General features: G+C 47.0%; 1 protein-coding gene and 1 non-coding gene across 2 annotated transcripts in view; one reads left to right on the top strand and one right to left on the bottom strand.

The window, feature by feature from the left end:
• Positions 1 to 13614, bottom strand: part of LOC708768 (NBPF member 20) — an 853661-nt gene that overhangs the window by 670007 nt on the left and 170040 nt on the right.
• On the top strand, positions 1903 to 2066 carry LOC114674672 (U1 spliceosomal RNA). Its single transcript, XR_003725798.2, has one exon. It is a non-coding gene; the product is annotated as a U1 spliceosomal RNA (small nuclear RNA).

Raw genomic sequence — 13614 nt, 5'->3', positions numbered from 1 at the left:
TCACAGCGAAAGAGATCTGACCTAACTGATTCCATGTTGTTTCCAAAGTCCAAGCTGTCCTTGTTCATTCCTGGCCACAGGCTGAAATAACTTTGGGAGGAAATTAGTTTATGGTTTAGCTGTGAAAGAAAGATGACAATATCCGTTTCCCAAAGCAAACCCCCTTCCTGCCTGGGGACTAGACTGCCTTTGCAGGACTAACAAATTAGCCATGAGATTAGAAATTATGGTTTAGGAGTCATGTGGCCTCTGGCTGCAAGATTCTAAACCTCCCCAAATTGTTCCTGGAGATCACATTATTATTGGAAAACCTAAGATGAGTGCTTGAGATATTTTGCCGACCCTGCACTCAGTGGATCAGGTGGCATCAGCTAGGCTGATAACCTGGCTCATCTGATCTTGTGGCCCCCACGCAGGAACTGACCCAGCACAAGAGGACAGCTTCAGCTCCCTGGGATTTCATCGCTCTGTCACCCAGGCTGGAGTGCAGTGGCCGGATCTCAGCTCACTGCAAGCTCCGCCTCCCGGGATCACGCCATTCTCCAGCCTTAGCCTCCCGACTAGCTGGGACTACAGGCGCCCGCCACCTCGCCCGGCTAGTTTTTTGTATTTCTTAATAGAGACGGGGTTTCACCGTGTTAGCCAGGATGGTCTCGATCTTCTGACCTCGTGATCCGCCCGTCTCGGCCTCCCAAAGTGCTGGGATTACAGGCTTGAGCCACGGCGCCCGGCCTAGAGTGCAGCTCTTTATTGCAATTCCCCTGTGTCGAAAAGTTGGTTCTATCTAAGCAGCAGGCAAGGTGTACCAGTTGGGCAGTAACACTCCCCCCAAAACCCACTACACACTGTATGACTCAGTTTATAGGAAAGTAAAGGGCAGGAAAAACTTGCCTGATAGATTTGCAGAGACGGGGTGGATATCATTAAGTCTGAGGTATTGTCAGAGTTTGGTGTTGTAGTCTACATATTAATCAGTTAAACACCTGAAATAAAATTTCCCCCAAATATTTTTGCCAAATTTGGACGACTTTGTTCCTGGCTTTGCAGAATGTTAAGTGTTAACATGAGGTAAGCGCTAAGGTCTAGAGAAAGCAGTGGAAGAGATGATAAAACGACTCCAGCACCATGCCTGAGTCCAGTGTGCTCTGCTGGGGCAGCACATTTTTGTACATTGCTGTATTTGAAAAAAACCTACAAGATTCATGAAACTGGACAACCGTCTTTATAACACTCCTAGTGATAAAACAAGTTGAGGATGGCTGGTTTGCAGTCATCTGAGCAGCCTCTCTAGTTTCATAGATACAGTTTCTCTCTGATATTGAACGACTTCTAATTTCAAGCAGAAAGCTACATCACAAGGATAACCGTATGTGAAAAGAACCGGTTTTCTCTGTAATCCTAAACTTTCTAGTTGGCGCATTAAAAGCCATTATTTGAAGAAGAGAGCACAGGCTCCAGCTGGCGGCCAAAGGTGTCCTTGGCATCACAGGCTAAGAACCTACTTCTTTGGGAGAGACCAGGGGCGGGGAAGGGAGGGAAAGGAGATAGAGGCAAGTGTCACTTCCTCCGCTGGCTCCCGCAGCGGGTTGGTCGGCTGAGTGGCGGAGCGGAAGAGCAGACGGGGACCGGGAAAGGCGCTGTCGGTGACATCACGGATAGGGCGATTCCTATGTAGATGAGGCAGCGCAGGGGCTGCTGCTTCGGCCACAGAGGATTTCTTGTGCTGTGGGAGCAAGTCCAGGACCGCCGGTTGTACGTGATCGTCCTGGCTGTGTGTCAGGGACAGGAGGGCTCGGGGTAGCATGGTGGGAGCAGTGCGGGGGGGGCATGCGGGTGGTAAGTGACCGTGCGTGTAAAGGGTGAAGCGTCTGGGGCTGTGGCATGATGGAGAAATATAACCTCATACTTACCTGGCAGGGGAGATACCATGATCACGAAGGTGGTTTTTCCAGGGCGAGGCTTATCCATTGCACTCCGGATGTGCTGACCCCTGCGATTTCCCCAAATGTGGGAAACTCGACTGCATAATTTGTGGTAGTGGGGGACTGCGTTCGCGCTTTCCCCTGAACGTTATGGTGCAAAAAGCAGATTTATGTGAAAACATCGTTTAACACCATTTTGATGAATAATGTATTTGGTTTGCTAATCTACAGTTGGATGCTTGAGAATCAGAATGTAAGAAACGTCAGCCATTATGAACGGGTTTACCGCAAGCTAAGTGCCGTATATAGCTCGTTTCCTTTGCAAGTAAGCCTGATTTTTTTGCACAAAGTTGGTCTGTGGTCTCCAGTCTCTTGGAGCCTCATGCTCTGTGAAAATAGTGGTGTTTTTCTCTAGTCTACAGAGTCATCTCTCAGCGTCTGCTTCTAACCGCAGTCCCCACAGGAGTTTGTAGGGTTTCTGTGCCAGCAGGGAATGTGTTCTCACCTCATAGAGCCAGGTAGAAACTACGCAGACAGGCACTGTTCTTTGGGATGAAAGCAGGGCCTTTGGGGCTCTTAGTGTCCCAGTTCGCTTGTAGACATAACACTCTGTGTAGGGGAAGGCTTCTCCCGGCGCCCACGTGCCCTAACGCACATTCATCGAGGTCCGCAGGTCAGAACCGCAGTCTCACCTGTCTTGGCGGAAACGCGCTGCGATCCTCCCTGCACTGCATGAGCACGAGAATTCCACTACAGAAGAAAACCCCAGGCCTAGTGATGGCGGTTCTGGGCATTTTGCCAGCCTCTCCCAGGGTGTTTCTGACCCCACCTGAGCACTTTTGATCTGTAATACCTGGCCCAAACGGAAAAGGCAAGGAGGACCACGGCAGGAAGGCCTATGGCGTCCCCTGGTGGCTATCCCGGGGACAGCACGCATAGATCCGCATGTCCGGAGAAGCCTCTGCCATCCGGTCCCGGGTGAGGTGCAGAAACCCGCGGCTCCAAAGAAAACCGGCTAGAACGCACAGGACGCCCAGCGAGTGTTCAGGACACTGCAAGTGGAAGCCGTACGTCCTATGGACTTCATAGTTTGATGAAGACGAGCCATTTACTTCTAACCCCAGCAGCGGACATTGCCTTGCTCAAATATAGAATATATGAACCAAGACCGAAAGCAACTTTCATTGCGTTACTGATGAGCAAACGGGTTTTTAGAATGTTTAAGAAATGTCCCTTGTTTCGGGACCGGCATCACTAACGTATCCTTGGGATTCCTGATCGGTATTTCTGATGGGCCTGGAAGCCAATATCCAAGCAGTTCTCAGCCACTGGATTGGTGGGCTGCTTTTGCTCAGAAACTCCTCGATCAGCAATACCGAGGTTCTGACAAAGACCTGAGCTTCTGTCAGCCGTTGGGAAGGCTTTCTTCCAGTCCTGGCGCTGCCGCTTGCCTTCTGTTTGACCTTGGGCCAGGTCCTTCAATTTGCTAGGCTTCAAGTTGGAAAGGGTTACAGAAAAATAATAATATGAAGTACTTCTTAGAGTTATTGCACAGATTACAGAAGACAGTCTAATAGTACACCTAGCATCGTGTGTGGCTTACATCAAGGATTTGCTGACAGGAAACAATATCCCAGATAAAGTTTTTCCCCCTTAATTATGAAATATAACAAAGGAAATTGTGTAGACTTCTGCTTCAGGCCTCTGTAACATTTGAATGAATTTTGCACTTGTGAAGGTGACATCCTTTTACAAAATAAGTTAATACTAAAGAAGGACAAATAGAATTTACAAAACATATATTCACAAAAAGAGCCTGTTCTTAGCAGCTTTGTTTACAATAGTCTCCAAACGGGAAACGGTTCATATGTATCAAGGGCTAAATGGACCTATTGTGATATATTCATCCAATGGAGTGCTACCCTCAATAAGATGGGACAAATCATGGAAACATGAGATCGCATGGATGAATCTCAAAAACCTCATGCTGACTGATGAAAAGAGGGCATCCTGTGTGGCACCATCAAGTTGAATTTCTAGAACAGGTGAAACTAACCTGTATAGTGACAGAAACTATTAAATGCTGGGGTCAGGGAGTCGAGGGGACTGACTGCAAAGGGCACGAGAGGACCTTCTGGAGTAGTAGACATGTCATCAAACTTGAAATGGATGCATTGTACCATATTCAACCAATGTCTTAATCAATTTGATTGTAAAAAGTAGTAAGAAAACCACTGCAGGCCGGACGCGGTGGCTCATGCCTGTAAATCCTAGCACTTTGGGAGGCTGAGGCAGGTGGATGGGAGGTGGAGGTTGCAGTGAGCGGAGATCGAGCCACTGCACTCCAGCCTGGGCAACAGAGCAAAAACAAACAAACAAACAAACAACAAAAAACACTGCAAATCATAATGCATTCTACTGAATTTAATTTATGTTTAGCTTTAGAGGATTCCTTTAGAAAAGTGTCTCTCTAAATGTGATTGAGAGTTCAGGAATTCCTTCATTTCTGTTTCTGCCTCTTTGTCTTCAGTTAAATTCATGCACAATTAAATGGAGTATTTGTAAAATAAAAAAATTCTAAGCTCAATTTTACAAAAGCATGTATATACGTATATATATACACACAATATATGTAGCTCCCATATATATTATGTGTGTGTATGTATCTATCTATATATTTTTTTTATTGTTCTGTTTTTTTCTTTTGCGGGGATGTGGGGGGGGCAGTCTAGCTAAAATATACATTCTTCTCTCTGTAGATATATCAGAAGAACATGACTCGATCAGTGTTGCCCTAATGTTGACAAAAGTTATTTTGAACTTAAGGTGATCAGAAATTTTACATATCTGTACTTTTTCTGTATTGGTGGTATGGTCTATGCTAAGCATGTATACTTTCAAAAAAATGAGAGTAACTTTAAAATGATTTGGAAGAAAAATTTGTACATGTGAACAGTACTTAATTCCAGGTGGTGGGAATATGGATGACTGGTTATCTTCTTTCTGTATCTTTTTTTTTTTTTTTTTTTTTGAGACGGAGTCTGGCTCTGCCGCCCAGGCTGGAGTGCAGTGACCGGATCTCAGCTCACTGCAAGCTCCGCCTCCCGGGTTCACGCCATTCTCCTGCCTCAGCCTCCCGAGTAGCTGGGACTACAGGCGCCCGCCACCTCGCCCGGCTAATTTTTTGTATTTTTTAGTAGAGACGGGGTTTCACCGTGTCAGCCAGGATGGTCTCGATCTCCTGACCTCATGATCCGCCCGTCTCGGCCTCCCAAAGTGCTGGGATTACAGGCTTGAGCCACCGCGCCCGGCCCTTTCTGTATCTTTTATATTTTTAAATGGAAAAACTCAATGACTTGGAAGTGAAAGAACAGATTTGGAAGGGGTGTGGGGCAGGTGAGAGGAAAATGCAAGGGAAGGACTGTAGGGAGACCCCCTGAAACTATTGCTACGGAATAAAAGATGAAATGCTCCTGATTGTTGTAAATACAAAATTGCATGCAGGATTGTGTAAAGACAGTACCAGGTTGGGCTGCCAGAATGAGCCAACAGAGCATGATGTGCTTCCCCCTGCCAGAGAGCCTGTGAACGAACGTGCTGTCAGGGAGGTTTCACATCACCAAGATTCCTATCCCAGAAAAGCAGATGTTCATAGCTCTGAGAATGGAATGCGACCCTCGTGGAGAGCCTATAAATGGACGCATGGGGGGGCGCCTGTCCATATGGAAAAGATAGGGCTATAAACGCCCTCATCTTGCCACGGCTGTTCTAGGCCTCTTTAGGGTTAAGGAATACTCCCTTCTGAGAATTTGTGGTCTAACCGGTTGTCTAGCTTCACAGCCTGTTTCTATGGATTGTTTGTAACCAGCTTTTGCTGCAACTGTTACTGCTGATTAATATCTTGCTAATCATAGGTTATGGAAAGACTGTGTTTCTGTTTTAAGGCTCTGTTAGAAATTACTGATGCACACACTATATTGTCAATTCTTATCTCTGTATACTGTACTTCTGCATACAGATGTCATGTTAAAGAATTACTTCATCCCCATGTGACCATCTCACCTCATAATCAAATGACCCTAAATCCCTCACTAACCTACCCCCACCCTCACTAAACTTAATAATAAATGCTGGTATATCCAGTGCATTGTTGGCACCACAGGACCAGAAGGTGCTGACACCCCTGGACCCAGTTTTCACTATCTTGTGTGTGTCTATTATTTCTTGACCTGCCGATCCACCTGGAAACAAAGAGAGAGCCCCATTGCATTGCGGGCTGCTGGCCAGATCCCACAATAAAGGACAAACCCAGTTCTGGCAGGACCCTGTTTAAGTTGAAGGTTTCTGGGGAGCACTTTTTGGGATAAGAAGGATACGGGGGAGGCAGGAGAATCATGAAAATATTTAGGACAGTGTATTGCCTGTCATATCATTCCTCCTCCTTTCGTGTTTCTTCAAAAGAAATATACAGACTTACATTAATTTTCAAGCATATGTGCTATTTGTGTTTCTCTTTTATTAATGTAACTGGTGAGTTTATCTTGCTGGTTGCCCAGAAAAGCCAATGGAGCTGAGAACAGCAGACTTTCTGCAACAGAGAAAGAATCTAATAAATGCAGAGACAGCTAAGTGACTGGGACAGAGGTTTATTATTACTCAAATCTCTCTCTCTCTTTCTTTCCTTTCCTTTTTTTTTTTGACTGAGTCTTGCTCAGTCAGACAAACATAGTCAGACTCCGTGTTGCTGTGTCTTCAGACACAACAATGCACATTTTCTCTGGGTACAGAGTGGGCACCTCTCACATGAGAGCCTTATGATTGGCTTCAGGGAAGAAGGGCAGGGGGAGGGTGACAGTGACTTTTCTGCTTCTGTTGTTTTCTCAGATTCCTTTAGCATAAAATACTCAGTACCCTAAGGTGTTATATTTTGGAGTAGAGTGTCCTGAACCCCACCCTGTACATGCTACAAAACCCAGAATCTTTGAAGAGTGATACTTATGACTATAAAATGTTTAAATTCAAAATACAAATGATGGCTGGGCATGGAGGCCAGCACAAAATCCCAGCACTTTGGGAGGCCCAGGCAGGCAGATCACTTGAGTCCAGAAGTTCGAGACCAGCCTGGTCAACATGGCAAAACCCCTGTCTCTACAAAATATACAAAATTAGCTGGACACTGTGTTGTATACCTGTGGTCCCAGCTACTTGAGGAGGGCGGGCTGAGGATCAACTTAAACAATATCATATGTAAAAACAAAAATTTTTTTCCTTCAAGTTTAGTCAAGTGAAGCAGTGGGAGTGGAAAAGGAACCAAGAAATCTGTAGCTAGTTGTGATAACTGGTTGTAAACAGGAATGATTTTTTATGCACTATACACTGTTATCAAAGTTACATATGCCTGGTCTCCCCTACACTTCTCTCTAGGGATAACAATTTTTCCTCCCTCCCTCCCTCCCTCCCTCCCTCCCTCCCTCCCTCTCTTTCTTTCCTTTTCTTTTTTTTTTTTTTTTTTGACTGAGTCTTGCTCTGTGGCCAGGCTGGAGTGCAGTGGCGCTATCTCAGCTCACTGCAACCTCGGCCTCCCGGGTTCAAGCGATTCCCTTCTCTCAGCCTCCCGAGTAGCTGGGGTTACAGGCAGGTGCCAAGACGCCCGGCTAATTTTTGTATTTTAGTAGAGGCGGAGTTTCACCGTGTTGGCCAAGATGATCTCCATCTCGTGACCTCATGATCCGCCTGCTTCCGCCTCCCAAATGCTGGGGTTACAGGCCTGAGGGATAACAATTTTCCATGCATGCAGCCAACCTCTACATATCGTTACTCTTTGTCCAATTTTCCATCCCAGGCCCTGCAGTCCAGCCTGCAAGGGAAAATGGATCTTCTGTGTTTTCCTTCCTGCCAGTCCACTCTAAGCAGCCAAGGCACCTCTCTCCCGTCCCCCACCCCTACGCCTCCGCACGCCCGCCAAACCGAGCCCCTCAAAGACTGCGGTGTTTTCCAGTCCTTCGTAACCGCTGAAAATTTTCCTATTTCCAAAATATGAAAATCAGAGTGATGGTCCTGAGCGCCTGGAGGGACATCTTAGCTTGCTCTCAAGACCCACCATGAGCCGCCCCCACCTTCCCGCACTCAACCCTGGGAGCTGCTCAGGCTCCTCTTACCCGTGGCCTTGAGGGAGCTCCTTCCGGGCGACCGAGGATCAGAACCCGCGTTCCCAGCCCGCGCGCTTGAAGAGGTCGCCGCGCAGATTTCTCTTTCCGGCTGAAATCTTGGGACGAAAGAATGAGATTTTCCGGAGTCAGGTTCCAAAGCTCAGTGAAGCAGCGACTTTCAGGAACCGCAATAGAGACTTGGGAGCTAGAAATTCTGCGTGGAAATCTGAATATGAAGAACAGAGTAAATTAACATTCGGAATAGGATGGGCCATCTGAATAAAGCAGTGTTACTCCTAAGTTAGGTCTCGAACCATCTACTCTAAACTGACACAATCTCCAATGACTGAGCTAACCCCATCAGAATTTCTCATGCCACCGTTTACTTACCAAAAAGACAACGGGTGTCAATACGAGATTTCCCGGGTGAGCGGAATCTCGGGGTCTAGGATTGAGGGGCGGCAGCCTTTTTAGTGGAGGAGACCTCTCACCCCGAGGCTCAGGGTCGCCCTGAGAGGTGGTGGGGACTTGTTCGGTTGCTGGGGCGCTGGCTGCGAGGTCTGGGCCTCTGATTGCAGGGGGCCAGGAGGCTCGCCCAGGGCTGGGACCAGGATTGGTGACTCCGATTGGACGTTTGGGCAATTTCCCTGTGGACCAGGCCACTGCGAGAAGCCGGTTTCTGGGACCCGGACCCCTGAGGAAGGGACGGGAGAGGAGGAGGGACATCTCAGGGGACGCATTGCGAGGCGGGAGAAGGAGGGACGAGGGGACCTGCAGCAGCGGAGCTTCCTTCCCCGGGACCCAAACCTTTCTCTTCTCTAACCCAGGACTTGGTACAAGGGCAAACGCAAACCCCATCCCTTTCACTTTGTCTTTGAGACGGGAGTTTGCTTCCCAGAGTGGCTTCTGGCAACAGAGTAAAAGACCAGCAAACAACAAGGTCCCACCGAGGTCTGAACTCGGATGGCTAGATTCTGAGGCCGAGTGCTCACCATTACCCCACGGAACCAGCTGTTGAGAATGCTCTCAGTTACTGGCATTTGGCAAGTGAATTCTCAGCCTCCATATTCACCAGAATTTGCAGGTATTTTTTCCTCCTTGTCACACAGGACTTGAGTACCTTTAATCTACAATAGGAGGAGACGCCCCAGACTTACCTCTCTCTGCCCTTCTCTTTAGGTTTCTGTCTCAGAGAATGAGATTAAGCGCCTTTCCGGATTAGGGACAGGGAAGAGCTATATTTAGGTCTCCACTAAAGTCACCAGTCCTGCCTGGGTTGCCAATTTTCTGCCCTGAAATAAACATTCTGCTGAGACCCCCTACCCGCTGGGGTTTCTTTCTTTTTCTTTGCAACTCTCCTTTTCCCTTTATCCATGGAGCGCTGATGACCATTTCCGGAACAAGAATTGGGATATGCTGGAATTTCCACTCTTCTTCCTCTGCCTTCTTCTCCTCCTGTTTCTCCTCCTCCTCTCATTCTGTTTCCAATCCCCTCTCTCTCCTGCTCCCTGTCTTCCTCACACTACCCCCACACCCATTTTCCCCAGCTCCCTCCAGCTCTCCATACTTCCTGCCTCCCCCTCCTTCTCTATTCCTTCTTGGCTACCATTCCTCTTCCTTCTGTAGGCTCCCACCCTACCCACCACCAGCCTCCCACACGCAGCCTACACTAACAGAAGAATGGACTACCATGGTCTGAGAGGAAGTTGAGGAATATGTTCCTAGTCAGCACACTTTGGGGGATCTTTGCTGGGGAGTGTGAGTGTGGTGACACCAACCGAGACGATGAAAGTCAGCCAGTCCTTGAGGCCTGGGGAGAACCCGCAGATCCAAGGCCACGCCATACCTGGGGTGACCCAAAGGAGTCATCTTCCCATTCCAAAAGGCTAAATCTGATTGCCAAAGTCCAAGGAAATTGAAAACAGCAGGAGCCATTGTTTTTGCAAGTCCAGTTCCAAGTGGAAAGATCATGGTGCTTCCTTCCAGCCTCCGCAAGGTCAGCACACAGGAATTTGCATTGCCCAGGACTCAGCCGGTACCCTGGATGCCTGACTGGGGCCTGTCCAGAGAAAAGCTGGGCGTGGGCCCCATTTCCACATAGGCGGAGGTTCCTGGGGAAGTAGGCACTTACCAAGAGATTACCCCTTACTGTCCTCCTGAGGGTGTGTGGAACCTCAGCGCTGCTACCTCTTGGACTCCACCCTCCAGATGCCACCAGCTCCCACTGTCCAGGGCTTGCAGTGAAGTCTCCAAGGCTCTGATATTTGAATTGTCCTGATTTGGTGTGCCAAGAGCTGCCTCCCACAAAGTAAGCAGAGGTGGAGAGCTGCCAGATCCAAAAGATAAAATCACAAGGGATTGCCAGCTAGATAGGGACAGAGTCCCCTCTCAGTTATGATTCGGATTCAAAGGGTAGATGTCATGGCCCCTAAACATCACAGCATGACCAGGACATGCCACCCATGACCTGCAGTGCCCTTGCACCTTGTTAGGTGTAAGTTATTTTACTTTAGCAGACAAGTGTTCTGGACTTTTTCCTTTCTTTGTGGCTAGATCTCTCTCTCTCTCTCTCTCTCTCTCTCTCTCTCTCTCTCTCTCTCTCTCTCTGTTTCCCCATAAGTCCCCCCATTCTCTACCCCACCTTTATTTTCTCTCTCTGTTTCCACCCTGCTGCCCCACTTCCACCTGCTTTCTCCTGTTCAGCTTTCATGGTTCACCCCTTCCCTGCCCATTGGCATCCCCCAAACTAATGCTGCTGCACTGTCCTGGGTGGGGAGATGGGTATGGCTGTAGACGGTGCCCTCCAGAGTGTCCAGGATGGGGAAACACGGTGCAGCGGCCAGTATAATGGTTTAAAAGAATGGTCACTTTCAGAAGCCTTTCACATCTCCTGACCTGGGATCTTTTGGGACTAAAATGTTATGGACCACAGTGGAATTCTTCATCCTCCAGGACCTTGTGGTGGATGCCTTCTTTCACTGAGCTTTCATGGTGTGCCAGGCCCTGCTCTTGGACAGTGTCATCATTGTGAGGAAGTCTCAAGTCACCACTCATAGAGTGGGTCTGGAGCTCACCTCTGCAGGCATCAAGAGGTGTCAGAGAGAAAGGGGCATGACCAGTTTGTATCTTTCCCACGTAGCCACTCATTGGGTCCTTGGGGAGTGAGTCAGTGCAAGGAAGAAGCCCAGTGAGAAAGCAAATGCACAACATCAGACCTGGGGCTGAGGCCCCCACCTGCGGGGCAGCCTCTGAAGCAGGCAAGGGGCAGCAGGGAAGGTCGTGGCCTGGTGTAATCTGGTGTCGGGTGCCCCAGCTCGTTCATGTGGATGCCCAAACTTACCCAAAGGTGAGATTCAATATCTCACTTCAGAGGATCTGTTCAGAGGATTCAATATCTGTTCTTCAGAGGAGAATGTGTCTTCAGAGGAGAATGGAGAAGTTGGGGAGTACCTTCTCACCCCATGCTGACTGTATTTGACGTTACAGTATGCTATCTCTGTGCTATAATTCGTTAGCATGTGGTCATTAATGGAAATGATTGATGGTTTAAGCCCATTCCCAGATATTCTAGTCTTCATCTAAGTTCCCGCCCTTCCTTCCTCCCTTCCTCCCTTCCTCCCTCTTTCCCTCCTTTCCTTCCTTCCTTCTCTTTCTTTCTTTTTTTTTTTTTTAAGACAGAGTCTCGCTCTGTACCCCTGGCTGGAGTGCAGTGGCACGATCTCGACCTCGGCTCACTGCAAGCTCCGCCTCCCGGGTTCACGCCATTCTCCTGCCTCAGCCTCCTGAGTAGCTGGGACTACAGGCGCCTGCCACTGCGCTCGGCTAATTTTTTGTATTTTTAGTAGAGACAGGGTTTCACCGTGGTCTCGATCTCCTGACCTTGTGATCCGCCCGCCTCGGCCTCCCCAAGTGCTGGGATTACAGGCGTGAGCCACCGAGCCCGGCCTTTCTCTTTCTTTTAAAATAGACCACTTTGCACTGAAATCTAAGTTCTTTTTCTGATTACTTATCTCACAAAATTTGCCAAAATCTCTGAAGCTGCCTTTATCTTTCAGTCAGGGAGCTCATTCTGTAGCCTGAAGTTCCTCCCTGTCTCCTCCTTTGATCTGTGGTTCTAAGTATTTAGCAAGTTCTGCCCTCCAAGGTTCCTGTCCTTACAGGAACCTACACTGTCTGGAATGCCGATGTCACTATGACCTAACTCATCTGCCATCTGGAATCCAGGGGCACCCCCATGCACAGAGGGTGAAGTCACAGACAGTGAAGCCTTCAACTCCTCTGACTCCAGGTTGGTGAATCTCAATGCCAAGTATTAACTACACGATATCAGGATGCCACCAAAAATTGAATTTAGAGATTTCACACTCTAACTTAGAAAAATTCGTAGATATTACTTTATAGAACAGTTCTAGGCTTACAGATAAATTGAGCAGCTACTATAGAGAGTTCCCATGTGCCTCCCTGTCCTTCAATACACAATTTCCCCCATTAGTATCTTGCAGTAGTGTGGTACATTTGTTACATTGGATGAACCAATATTGATAATCATCATCAACTAAAGTCCACAGTTTACATTAAGTGTTCCATCCTTTATCTTATTTTTTTAAACAATTCTATGGGTTTTGAAAATTTCAGTGTCATGACTCCTGAATACAGTATCATATGTAATAGTTTCACTGCTGAAAACTCCCTGTGCCTCATTAATTCATCCCTCCTTTCCCTCCTTCAGCCTTGGCAACCATTGATCATTTTACTATCTCTGTCTTTTTTACTTTCTCAGAATGTCCTACAGTTGGAATTATATAGTATGTAGGTTTTCAGACTGGCTTCCTTCAAGCGTTATGAATTGAATGTTCCTTTATGTCTTTTCATGTCTTGATAGCTCGTTTCTTTTCATCACTGACTAATATTCCATTGTGTGGATATACCACAATTTGTTTATCCATTCACTTGTTGAGAAGAACATCTTGGTTACTTTTAGTTTTTGACAATAATAAATAAAACTGCTGTAAATACTTGTGTGCAGGTTTTCGGGTGAACATAAGCTTTCCTCTCATTTGGCTAAATAAGTCATTGCAAGATTATATGGTAAGACTATGTTTAGCTTTGTGAAAAAATAAAATAAAAAATAAAAAAACCCCTCCGAACTATTTTCCAAAGTGATTGTACCATTTTGCATTTCCATCAACAGTGAATGAGAGTTCCTGAGTCTGTTTGTTTGACAGCTTTTGGGATTGTCACTTTTTATAGATTTTAGCCACTCTAGTAGGTGGGTTCTGTTACCTCATTGTTTCATATGCAGTTTTCTAATGACAAATGACTTTGAGTATCTCTTTCATACACTTATTTGCTCTCTGTACATCTTTTCAGTGAGGTGTTCAGATCTTTTGCCTACTTTTAAATTGGGTTGTTCACTTTCTTATTATTGAGTTTGAAGAGCTCTTCATTTATTTTGGACACCAGCCCTTCATCAGATCTGTATTTTGCAAATATTTTCTCTCAGTCTATGACTTGTTTTTTCATTCTGTTAAAACAGTGTCTTT

Source organism: Macaca mulatta, chromosome 1 (assembly GCF_049350105.2).
Source record: "Macaca mulatta isolate MMU2019108-1 chromosome 1, T2T-MMU8v2.0, whole genome shotgun sequence".
Taxonomy (NCBI): Eukaryota; Metazoa; Chordata; class Mammalia; order Primates; family Cercopithecidae; genus Macaca; species Macaca mulatta.
The sequence above is the reverse complement of the archived record's forward strand: the minus strand, read 5'-3'. Positions and strand labels throughout refer to the sequence as shown.